The sequence below is a fragment of the Ovis aries genome, chromosome 8 (genome assembly GCF_016772045.2).
Source record: "Ovis aries strain OAR_USU_Benz2616 breed Rambouillet chromosome 8, ARS-UI_Ramb_v3.0, whole genome shotgun sequence".
Taxonomy (NCBI): Eukaryota; Metazoa; Chordata; class Mammalia; order Artiodactyla; family Bovidae; genus Ovis; species Ovis aries.
The window spans coordinates 73260926-73274080 of NC_056061.1; the positions used below are offsets into that span (position 1 = coordinate 73260926).

The window sequence follows — 13155 nt, forward strand, 5'->3', positions numbered from 1 at the left end:
GTCATACTGGGTCCTAAAAGCTATGACAAACCTAGACAGTGTATTTAAAAGCTGAGACATCACTTTGCTGACAAAGGCCCATATAGCCAAAGTTATGGTTTTTCCAGTAGTCATGTATGGATATGAAAGTTGGACCATAAAGAAAGCTGAGAGTCAAAAGAACTGGTACTTTTGAACTGTGGTACTAGAGAAGACTCTTGAACAACAAGAAGATCAAACCAGTCAATCCTAAAGGAAATCGACCCTGAATATTCATTGGAGGGACTGATGCTGAAGCTGAAACTCCAGTCCTTTGGCCACCTGATGCGAAGAGCTGACTCACTGGAAAAGACCCTGATGCTGGGAAAAATTGAGGGCAGGAGAAGGGGGCGACAGAAGATGAGATGGTTGGGGATAACATCATAGACTCAATGGACATGAGTTTGAGAAAACTCCAGGAGATAGTGAAGGACAGGAAGCCTGGTGGGCTGGGGTCCATGGGGTTGCGAAGAGTTGGACATGACTGAGTGAATGAACAGCAAAAAGTCCCATATGCCTGATGTCCTTATGAGAAGGAAATTTGGACATAGAGACAGAGACCAACAGGAAGAAGGCCATGTGATGATGGAGGCAAAGATTGGAGTCAAGTAACACCAAGGATTGCTAGCAGCCACCAGAATCCAGGAGAGAGACATGGAACACACTCCCCTCTGAGCCCTCAAAAAGAAGTTAGCCCTACTGACACCTTGATTTCCAACTTCTGGCCTCCTGAACTGTGAGATAATGAACTTCTTTTGCATTAAGCTACCCAATTTGTGATACTCTGTTATGGCAGTCCTAGAAAGTAATTCAAATGGACTGAGTTTTATACCTTCAATTACCAGGATAGCATTGTATTATATACCCTGTTAGGCATTATTTGGTTTGAGTTAATAAGCATTGAAACTATCCTTAGAAATCTATCATTGGGATAATTTAAGTGCACTTTCCAATTTTTTTCAACATTCACTTTTTCCCTAACTATCCAGCTTCACTTTTCTTGGTAATTTCTTTTTCTTTATAATTCTTCTGTCTTTTGCTATTTTATTATCCCCAATATTCTTCACAATTTCTTTCATTTGAAATTTTTATCTATTGTTCAAATTGTGTTTTTTTACTCAAAAATCATTTTGTACTTTTTATACATTTTACATTTTTCTCTGAAAAGGACATCAGCAACAATCCAATTAGGAAGATAAACTGCATATTTGTTTTGGTTTGGTTTTGCCCTTTCAATATCTCCTTTAAAATTAGAGATATATTTGCTGAAAGAAGACGTTTTAATGTTCTCTAGTGAAGAAATTATGTTTTCCACTCCTTGCTTGGATCGTATGAAGGAAAACCCACATATTTAGTAATCATAGTAGGTGAGCGACTTCCGAAAGATACTGAGAATACGGTTACTTGCAGGTGTCTTGGCCAAGCATCCATCAACTTAGAGAGGGTTTCTGCATCCAAAACACCCCTTTTCCCTGAGGGCAGGATTGCTAACCTTGATGTTCATGTACGTTTGGTCACAATCAATTTTTACTTGAAAGAGTAGAGCTGAGATTCAAGAGGAAAAGCAATTTCTTGTTTCTTTCCTCTAAAATCTCAAAACTGGTTTTTTAGGATGTAGGCATGGCCACCCACCTTGTTTTCCTCTGTCTGTGAAGTCTGCAAGAGGCACACACATCTCTGGCACAAAACGGCTGTGTGCTGGGCATGCCTTGAATGCCTGCTTCGGCGTCCACAGTTCCTGAAGCTCTGGCTCTTGAGAAGAAGGCCCCCATTTCAGCCTGCTGTAGTGTCAGATGTGATCAGAGACCCACATTATCTGGGTTTCCGTCAGGAAAAAAAAATTGGCATTCTCCCGGAAGCTTATATCTTTTTATTATTATCTAAGGGAAGAACAATGAAGTATCTAGAGAGTCATTCTTATATGATGAAATATTCCAAACAAACACAAAATATTAGAGAGACAAATAATACATCTGTGCCCAATATACCCAGTGTACCCACCTCGTATGTTCAAAACACATTACTATTTCAACTTACCAGTCCTCATTCTGACTTTCATATTCACTCTTGGTGACTAGGAGGAGGAACATGGATTTTGCCATTGGACCTCGGTTCAAATTCTGGCTATGTAACCAGTTACCCTACAAGAAGTACTTTACCTCTTTAAACTTCCATTTTCTATTTCTGAAAGAAAATAGTTGTAATAGATCCACCTCTTTGTTTTATTTATTTATTATTATTTTTTTAACTTTACAATATTGTATTGGTTTTGCCATACATCAACATGAATCCGCCACGGGTGTACACATGTTCCCAATCCTGAACCCCCTTCCTACCTCCCTCTCCATACCATTCCTCTGGGTCATCCCAATGCACCAGCCCCAAGCATCCTGTATCCTGCATCGAACCTAGACTGGTGATTCGTTTCTTATATGATATTATATATGTTTCAATGCCATTCTCCCAAATCATCCCACCCTCTCCCTCTCGCACAGAGTCGAAAAGACTGTTCTATACATCTGTGTCTCTTTTGCTGTCTCGCATACAGGATTATCGTTACCACCTTTCTAAATTCCATATATATGCATTAGTATACTGTATTGGTGTTTTTCTTTCTGGCTTACTCACTCTGTATAATCGGCTCCAGTTTCATCTACCTCATTAGAACTGATTCAAGTGTATTCTTTTTAATGGCTGAGTAATACTCCACTGTGTATATGTACCACCTCTTTGAACTGTGAGGCTTAAATGTGGCAAATGGAAAGCACTCAGCATGATGCCAGACACAGGAAAGCTGCCAGTACTGGGTCCTTCATACTATCGGTCTTTCCTTTATACAGACTTTCAAAATTCTAGTAGCTCACTTTGCTGTAAGGTAGAGTAAGCCTCACTCCCAACCCCCAACCCTGTTTCATTTGGATTTTTGAAAGCAGTTAATTAAATGTCAGTTGGCATACCAGATGCCATGTCCTAACTTGAAAAAGTTTCAGGTCCTGTTGTTATCCCTTCGTTTATTCCCTTGGCTCATTCAGCACTCCAAGCAAGGCCTTCCACCATCCCCTGGCCATTTAACTTTTCCTAAAGCCCATATTGTTTTCTGTGTTCACACCTGACTTTATCCAATGTCCTTTTAAAAAATGACAAAAGCAAAGCTGCTTTTCATTTTATGGAAGAACCAATTGCACTGGGTAATAGGTTTGTGTTTAATGATTCATGATAAATATATTAGGTTTAGAGAAAGAGAGAACTAGCAGGACAGAATGAGGCAGGGAGTTAGGAATCAGTTTCACTCTGATGAGCATGACCTTGAAGGTGTCCCTTCCACCCTCTCATTTCGTTGATTGCTGCAAACGATAGGAAAATTAATGACTTGAATATTTTTGAATAAGTCTGGGTGTCTGACCTCAGTGTGTGCTATAAAGAACTTTATGCTTTGGTATTTGGTTTGAGTTGAGTAATCAATAGCTTAGAAGGTTAAAAAAATCAGCCTTACATAATCTTATCCTGAAGTCACCTATATTCTGGCTTCGCTCTTCCTTTGGGCTCATCCCAGCTCTCAACCATCAGTGTGAAAGTTTTGGCACAGCTACTAGCCTCTTGGGATTTCAACCTTCCACAGAGATCTGTATACAAGTTCAGAGACAGTACTTCTAAATTTATCAGTTTTATGAGCGTGTAGTATATTCTGTCTTTCCCAAGAAGAACATAATGAATCCATTTCTTCTTCAACAAATGTTTAGCACTATTAAATACATCTTCCACTTTTTTTTAGTTAATTTTTTTTTGTAAAACCATGGGTTTAAAAATATGTGATTTATGTAATTGTTCTTTTAGCATCTGCCCCACCCCACTCTCTAAGGCCTAAGGGCTAGTTATCACTGATAAGATGTTCTCCAAACTTTATCCAAAGCAGCACCAGTTATGATCATAGACTTAACATGCTGTTGGGTTTGGGCTGCCTTTAACAAAAATGAAGGGCTTTACATGAAGCATGAAATTTTAAAACTACATTGTTGTTGGAAAGCATATTTAATCTAGAAATTGCTTTAGTAAATTAGGAAAACCCATGCCACCATTCTTTGGCAGGGTTAACAACTGGCCTTGGGGTTTTCAAAGTTATAGTAACTTAATCATCTTAACAGTTCCCAATATAGTTACCTAATTCTTTCTGCTTGTTTGTTTTATTTCCTCCTTGACCATCTGATCAGTTTTTTTTTTGTTGTTGTTTTAAAAATTATACGTGCTCCTATTGTGTTGTGATTTGGGAAGTACAGAAAGTTATAGAGTAGCAGGAAAACAATCACCCATAGTGCCACCACTCAGAGGCAAACCGTAATGAAGAGTTTTTCACAGTTCTGTCCAGTCTTTATATTATATTAAGAATATTAAAGTCTTATGTACCTTTGGTTGCCAATAGTTTGCCAGTCCTTGTAACTTTATGTGCATACATAATGCAGAGTTTGAAGCACCAAATACCTCGTTAGCTTATTGTGAAAAAGTGAACCCTGACTACACCTTTCCCCATTATTTTCTGCTCTTGAGAACAAGTACTTTAAACTGCTTTGAGTCTTTAGTGCTAGTTTTCATATTTCTTAATAATTTGCTTATGTTACTTCTTGCTTTTCCCTGGCTTTAGGCATTGTCCACTGACATCCTCCTGTGAACAGAAGGATTGAGCTCTTTCACCAGAGCCCACCTGCCACCACCACACAACACCCTTCTCATCCTTGTCCTCTGAACTAGGTGTATTTTATTTGGGCTAAATCACTGACACTGACACTAGGAAATAATAAAACGGCCACTAAGACATTATGATAAGGTTTCCAATACTGTTCATCTTTGTGTTTTCTTTATAACAAGTAATTGTCTTGTTTTGTACATTCATTTTCATGCTTTCCTATGATCCCCAATGTATCCTCAAACTCTTCTCCAGTTGTATAAATATCCTCTCAGTGTCTCCAGACATGTCAGACTTTTGTCCCTGTCGAGTTGCGGAAGGCTCGCCTGGGGCTATTCACCTGTTCCCACTGGGCTGGTTACGTTCAGCCTCTTACTTGGATATGCCTTGGGAGTTCCTTCACTCTGTTTGCTCCCATTTCCTGCATCCTATGTTGTATTAGTTTCCCCTTGCTGCTATGACAACTTAACTACAATCTTAGTGGCTTAAATGTATTACCTTATATTTCTGGAAATCGGAAGTCTGAAATGAGTCTCACTGAGCTAAAACCAAGGAGCTGGCACGGCTCTTCTGGAAGAGAATCCATTTCCTTGCCTTTTCCAGCTTCTAGAGACTGCCTGCATTCTTTGGCTCATGGCTCCTCTCTCCATCTGCAAAGCCAGCATGATAGCATCTTCAGATCTCAGAGATCTGTCTCTCCTCCCTTCCTCTTCCACTCATGGGGACCCTCGTGATTAAACTGGGTCCCCTTGATTAACCCAGGATAATCTTCCTGTCAGAAGTTCTCTTTTTGTGTGTGTGTGATATAACAAACCATATTCACAGATTCTGGAGGTTAGGACTTGGACATCCCTAATGGAGGCAGGGACATTATTCTGCTTTCCATGTGTGTCTTTCTCTTTCCTCAGCCTACTGAGAAAAGGTGCATGGGATGGAAATGTTCTGAAATATCACGTTTCTGAAAATGGTCTTTATTCTATCCTTGATTAATTGTTTGACGGACATTTGTTTGATGAAACAACATTAATTGTTTGATGAAATTCCTGATTGGGAATCTGTATTAACTAGGATAGGCTAGGGTGATGCAAATCCAGTTGGTACACACATAAGTTTATATCTTGCTTATATAAGAGCCTTAATGAGACGCATAAGTTTATATCTTGCTTATATAAGAGCTTTAGTGAGACCATTGGTTCTCAGGGAAGCTCATTTCAGGAGCTCATTCCATCTTATGGCCATCCAACCAGCTCATACTATCTCAGCTTGGACCTTCATGTCACTCTGGCAGAGGAGAGAGGAGCTGGGAATATGTGAAGACTTCTCACGCCTTCATCCTGGAAATGACTCATGTTACTTCTGTGAGCAGTCAGTTGGCCAGAACTGCTCAGCTACAAGGGGACTGGGAGCATCAAAGTCATTTCCCCTCTGAATGCTAATGGTCCTTTCCCACCTGATTCTAGCTTCTGGTGTTTCTGTTGAGAAGACTTACTCTTCGCCCTTCATATGGAAATCTCATCTGTTTGTATGGAAGCTTCTTATTCCTCGTATTCTAAAATTTTATGATTTTGTGCCTAGTATGTGTCACTTTTCAGGTACTCGGTGGACATTTTGATCAGGAAACTGATTCCGTTCTGGGATCTTTGCTTGACTTGTTTTCACTGATGATTTTTCCTCTGCATTCTGTCTTTTTGTCTTTCTGGATCTCCTCTCATTTGGATATTGAACCTCCAGGACTAATTAGTTATATTTCTTATCTTTGTTCTTTTTATTTTTATTTTCTTTGTATTTTTGCTCTGTGATCTGAAAGAGTTTCTCAGCTGGGACTTCCAACTTTTCTGTTGTTTCCTCCTCATTGTTCTCATATTTTTAACGGGTAAGAACTTTGCTGGTGCTATTTATTCTTCTCTGAATGTTCTTAATTATAACATTCCTCAGTTTCATAAAAAGCTTTTGCATTTCTTACAAAAGATTATTCCAAGATATTTTACCTTTTTTTTGGCTATTATTTTGAATGGAATATTTTTTTCACTGTATTTTACATTAACTGTGTAATACTGGACAATTATTGATTTTGTGCATTATATATACTCACGCATCTGAGCTATTATTATTATTTATTTATATTTTATTTTTAAAATAATAATACTTTTTCCATTCTTTTTCTTAATAGAGATTCCCCTAACAGAGGAACAATATTCATTTTATCTCTTCCTTTCTAATTCTGTTTCAGGTTTTATAACACTATCCAGAAAAATATTAAATACTATAAAGTCCATGGTGGGGCACTGGGTATTATTATTACCATGTCATCCACATTTATGACATGTACCTGGCATATTTTGGTGGTGTTGTTCAGTCGCTCAGTCATGTCCGACTCTTTGTGACCCATGGACTGCAGCACACCGGGCTTCCCTGCCCTTCACTGTCTCCTCAAACTTGTGTCCATTGAGTCACTGATGCCATCCAACCATCTCATCTTCTGTCTTCCCCTCCTCCTCCTGCCCTCAATCTTTCCCAGCATAAGAGTCTTTTCCAGTGAGTTGGCTCTTTGCATCAGGTGGCCAAATTATTAGGGCTTCAGCTTCAGCAACAGTCCTTCCAATGAATATTCAGGATTGATTTCCTTTAGGATTGACTGGTTTGATCTCCTTGCAGTCCAAATGACTCTCAAGAGTCTTCTCTAGCTCCACAGTTTGAAAAATTCAGTTCTTCCATGCTCAACCTTCTTTATGGTCCAATTCCCACATCTGTACATGACTATTGGAAAAACCATAGCTTTGACTAGATGGACCTTTGTCGGCAAATTCCTGGCACATAGTAGCACTCAATATTTGTCAAATCAATGAATAGTGGTTATAAAAATATCTTTTGTATTATTTGAAATTTTAATGATAATGCTACAAATGTTTTATTAGTAAGTATAATTTTAGTTGACATTTCATTGAAGATAAATATTCTTTATCATGCTAATGAAATATCTTTAATTTCCTGGTTATTTATGAGAATCATATTCCCTTAGTGACTTGGTATTTTGCACTTAGAAACATGTGTTGAACTGAATTAATTCACTTTTACTTTAACGGAGGAGAGAGACAGAGAGATTTGCATGTATAAACAAACAGGCACTTTTTATTGATATTTGATTTGTCTTATCTTTACCGGTAACCTGGAAGAAGAAATGCTAAGAAAAATCTCTGAGTTTGCAGGTAACTCTAGTCTTTTGGGAGGATGAGGGTTGAGGGCTGGCACTAAACCACAGGAGTGTCTACCAGGCCCAGTGTCCTTGTCAGCTGCCACCTAGTATAGTACTGCATCCCGAAGAGGCTATCAAAGTGTTGGCAGTCCTCCAACAGAGATCATAGCTGTGCCATGTGCAAGCTATGATTTATCTATACCTGGATGATTATATGCAGTTTTAGTCAACAAAGAGCGCAAGAGGCATAATTAAGCTGGAGAACATCCAGAGAGTAACAACTAGAACGATCTTGGAAGATGGAAGAAAAGACTAACCGGATTACGATTCTTTTCTGCAAAGACATCAGCACAGGAAAATGATCAAAATCTATAAAGCCACAAGGAATATATGTTTGAGGTGAACACAAAACTGTTCATCAAGGCCTCAAACACATCTCTGATCTGAAATAAATAGACACAGTGTCCTGCAAATCTTAAATAAAAGTATAAAAACTGAAGGAAAATTCTGTGCTTTGTGGAGGATAATGAACCCCTGGATTTCACTTGCCCAATTGACAGTGCAGGCCAAAACTATAAATCAGTCCTCATAAAAGTTTATATAATTCATGGATGACAAATCCATAATGGATTAAGACAAAAACAAGGTTGCTTAAAGGGACAGCCTAATGTTTCAGAGTTCGCGTTCTTGAATCCACGAAAAGCAGTCTTATTTTATATATAATAGAAAAGGAACATTCTTCTTTCCTCAATCAGAGCATCATTTAGTAATTATTGACTCTCACTGATAGTTGAGTCATTATTGATGCTTATCTTTAAATCATTCTCTGGATTGCTGCTGTTTAGACTGCCCATATTTGCAGGGCTCTATGGCAACCCACTCCAGTACTCTTGCTTGGAGAATTCCCATAGATGGAGGAGCCTGGTGGGCTCAGTTCATGGGATCTCAAAGAGTCGGACATGACTGTGTGACTAACCTTCACTTAAATCCCGCACCTTCAGTGGCTGCCCTACCTGGAGACTCTATTGTGTGACCACTTTAGAACAAGGAGCTTCAAGGTCCCAATAGAAGCCCAGGCTCCAGTTCTTACTAGTTCTTAGAACTGACAAAAGCCAACTATTCTTTCCGAGTTTTGTTTTTCTTACTTATAAGATGGAAGTAATGATTTCCCTATATTCTTCACATTCATGTTTTTGTGAAAGGAAATATTGCTTGTGAAAGTGCTTTGGAAGCTTGTAAGGTGCTGGCTGTGCCACTGGTCGGTAGAGATGGGGATGGCCTGTTTCTCGAAGCTGTAGGTCCTCAGGGAACTGCCATTCTCTTCCCAGACTCCTGAGAGGACCCCCCTCAACAAGTGAACCCCGCTGTGGCCTGTTGCTCTGGTGAGCTGGCTTGACCCTGTGGAGGTACGGGGTTTTGTGTTTGCTCCTGAAACCTAAAGCCTAGTGAAGGGCAGAATGAGTGACAGCCTGACAGCTCTCTTCCGGGTTCACACTCTCATCTTGACCTTGAGCTTTTACCACCTGAAGGTGACCTTTTAGCATGTCCCTTATCTGACGGTGAGAAGACATAGAAAAGGAATGATAGCCATTTTCTCGAGACTGGAAGCAGAGCAGAACCAGCTGGACTCTTCCCCATAGCCTTTCCCTGAAGCCATAGACAGGCTCCCTCTTGGCCTTTTTTTCCCCTCAATAAGGGAAATTGGGGACCATTTACTTATTGCATTAGCTATATGGAACTTTGGAGAAAAAAAGCAATGTGAAGCAGCCAACAACAGGAAGAGGCCAAGATAGACAGCCAAGTGGAAAATGGCTTTAAAAACCTTTATACAGTACCTTGAGAGCTTTATTCCTTGCCACCATGGCCTAATTTTGTCCTTGAGAAGTGCATGACCTTAAGGATTCCTCCTCCTCCATGAAAATAGCCTTGAGCTCCTGTTAGAGATCAGAGTGTACAAAACTATAAACCACCACAATGTTAATTATGGTCTTATAATACTCTCCTACTACAGTGGATAGCATATACCATGATAACCATTATTATGCACTGTAACTGTCACCTGTGGGTATATGTTTTTATCTCCCCAACTATATAGTAATTCCTTAAGGGCACGGAACATGTTTTATACATCCTTTTTGGCTTAAAGGATATGTACTGATTATGCATACCTAGAGGAATCCTTTCATCTGGCCGTTTCAGAGGTATGCAGAGGGCCTGCCAGTGATGTAAGCTGAATCCAGCATGATTCCACGATGCAGTGCTGGCTTAGTATGGTGCTATAGAACATTCATAATCAGAGGTGGGCTGGAAAGGGGGACCCTTCTTGTGTGGACTCATTTGTTTGTCCAACTTCTATTCTCATGCCTTTCCCATTTTTTTCTCTCTTCTTCAAAACCAAATGTTTCCCCTTGCCTTGGTCAAAAAGAATATCCCGTTGGAAATATATGTCTGGGCATTAAGGGAAATAGGCAGACTATAGTTGTATGAGGATTTTAAGTTCCTGTATTTAGAATTTGATTCTGTGCTAAAATTTAACTGCATCCTGGGTAAAAATATCAGAAGAGGAAAAAAAAATAAACTGATCTGGGTTTGTCATTTGTCTACTTAGCAGACAAGTTATAGGGATTATCCAGTGCGTGCGTGCTAAGTTACTTCAGTCATATCAGACTCTGTGTCCGTATGAACTACAGCCTTCCAGGCTTCTCTGTCCATGTGATTCTCCAAGCAAGAATACTGGAATGGGGTTCCATGCCCTCCTCAGAGGACCTCTCTGACCTCGGTACTGAGCCCGCATCTCTTACATCTCCTGCATCAGCAGGGCGGGTTTTACCACTAGCGCCACCTGGGGAGCCCTGGATTATCCAGTAGATGTTTCTAAACTTTCAAACTTTGTTGAGATAACAGATAATCACTGAGGAGTGATATTGCTAGCGTGATTGCCGTTGTAACACAGTGAATGAGAGATCAGCTTCTACAGCTTAGTAAGCCTGCCTGCAAATTTAGACTCTGCCTCTTACTGTGTCATTTGGGTCAGATTTCTGAATGTCTATTATTCTCAGTTTCCTCATCTATATAATAGAGATAGAAGCCTCTATTTGATAGAGTTGTTAAAAGGATTGATTGAAAGAAACCATATGAAATGCTTAGCACAGTCCTAGTACAAATTGCATTATCTAAGTTATATTCCCTAATGCCACTAATTGATGAATTGTGTTTTACCGAGTCCTGATCTGAATTTCTCAATATTTATAAATATTATTTTAACAACTGTCCATTTGTAATACCTGTTGAAACCTTTCAGGATAAATGTTTTAAATGAACTTGATTATATATGTTTTGTGGCATTTGGTTCAAGCGAGATCAATTTGTTTTAGCCAGGGGTTTTTTTTTTTCCTCTATCAAAAGTGCTTTTTGTTACTGAGCATTTTTAATAGGTTTACATAATGTATTTTTAATCAATGACATAGTGGGATACTTTTATAGATTATGATTTTATCCAATTGCAAAGGTAAAGAGCTATTTAATTATTGGTAGGTACTGATATCCAATTAGTACTCTAGTGAAATGTCCCAGAGAAGAATAATTTCATTTCAATATCCTGGACTTTCGAGGGTGTATTTTTATCCTGGTATATGTGAAAGTCAACTGTTGTTATCCAAAGTAATAAAAGCTACTATTTTGCTTGTTGAATTTGATTGTTTTACTTATCTTTTAATATTTTGAATGTGTACTCACAGATTTATAATTTTATATTTTAATTATAAATGTCAAATTTCTATTGACTTTGAACGGTAATTTGAATGAGTTATACAGACAATAGATTTTCAGCCACATTTAATTAAAAATACAAATGAAAGATGAATTTTCTCTTATTTTAATTACCAAATCATTTTGTAATAACTTATAATATTCGAAAAGAAATTTTTTTTTCAACATCACAAAAAGGCTACTGATGGAAATGGTGAATCATCCCTTTATACAGTGTCTAAGAACTTAGATTATTTCATCGGTTCACATGAATTTCATTCATTAACCTTAGTAAAACTATTTTCAATAGCTTACTCTTAATCTAATTATTTACAATTGATGTTATGGTAGTATGATCACTGAATATTTGAGTTATGGCTCAAAGCCATGATTCCTTCAAAGTTAAGGATTCTAAGGATGTTTATTCATACATTTTTTTGACATATTCTCTATTTCACTATTTTAAAAGTAGAAATATCGTTTTGTCATGAGTTCTTTAAATGTTATGTAAATATAGTGTTTCTAATATTTTATTGGAAATTATATTTATCTTATAATGTTCTTTTTGAGAGTAAATATATTTTAGTGAAACTTGCTCTCAATTTATTTTCTCAGAAACTCAAATGTCATGGAAAGTAATTCAACTTTTCCATATTTAAGAAGCTCTGATTATAATGAATGCTAATATATGTAAACGAATAGTGCCCTGTCCTTTTGGCCTTCAGTAGTCTCAACGACAGTGTTCCAAACAATCCTCCAACAGCATAGATTAAAATGCTCTTCCTACTTCTCAGAAATCACCCTGTAAAGCATAGGGAACGAAATGGTTTCCTGATAATTGTGCTAATGGCACTAAAAATAGATGGTTGGTTTTTAAATGTATGATTTAATATTCTTTCATATATGTATATGTAAAAAGATTGAAAAATTCCATCTCACTTTAAAAAGATTCTACTAGTATTTCATTCCAGGTGTCTAAAGGAACTTTGGGCAAGCAGTTTTCGTTGTTTCGTTTTCGTCTTTGTAGTGGAGCCTGTAGGTAGGTACCTAGGTACTGAGACGCTCTCAGAACCTGCATTATTCTTGCAGTACTGTTTAGCATTGCCACCCTTGGGACGCACATTAGCAGAGGGGACAGGGGACGTGTGCTGGCAGTCCACCTCCATTCTCACTTAGGAAATTACCAGCCTCTGCTCCTGCCTTCTATAGTGATTGCTTTGCTATGATCGAAGTACCTGGAAAGAAGATAAATCTTTCGCTAGACAGAAATTCCTCAAGTACTTTTCCCCCATCAAACATGATGGCAGATGTGTTGGGTCTGGATGTCCAAATAGGCAAGTTTCATTTTCACAGAATCAATAGTGCATCCCATTTTAAGAATTATTGTCTTAATTATGCAAATATAGAAAGAACTAACAAACCTTAGCGGGGAAAAGCAACAGGCAGCTGTTCTGCTTTATTTAGGGGGAGGGATGTTATCTTCTACTTATTTAATGATTTAGAAGTTTGTTTTCTGTAA

General features: G+C 38.2%; 1 protein-coding gene across 2 annotated transcripts in view; it reads left to right on the forward strand.

Moving 5' to 3' along the window:
- The window catches only part of UST (uronyl 2-sulfotransferase), a 314331-nt gene that overhangs the window by 142882 nt on the left and 158294 nt on the right, over window positions 1-13155 (forward strand). The gene's annotated exons all lie outside the window — the stretch shown is intronic.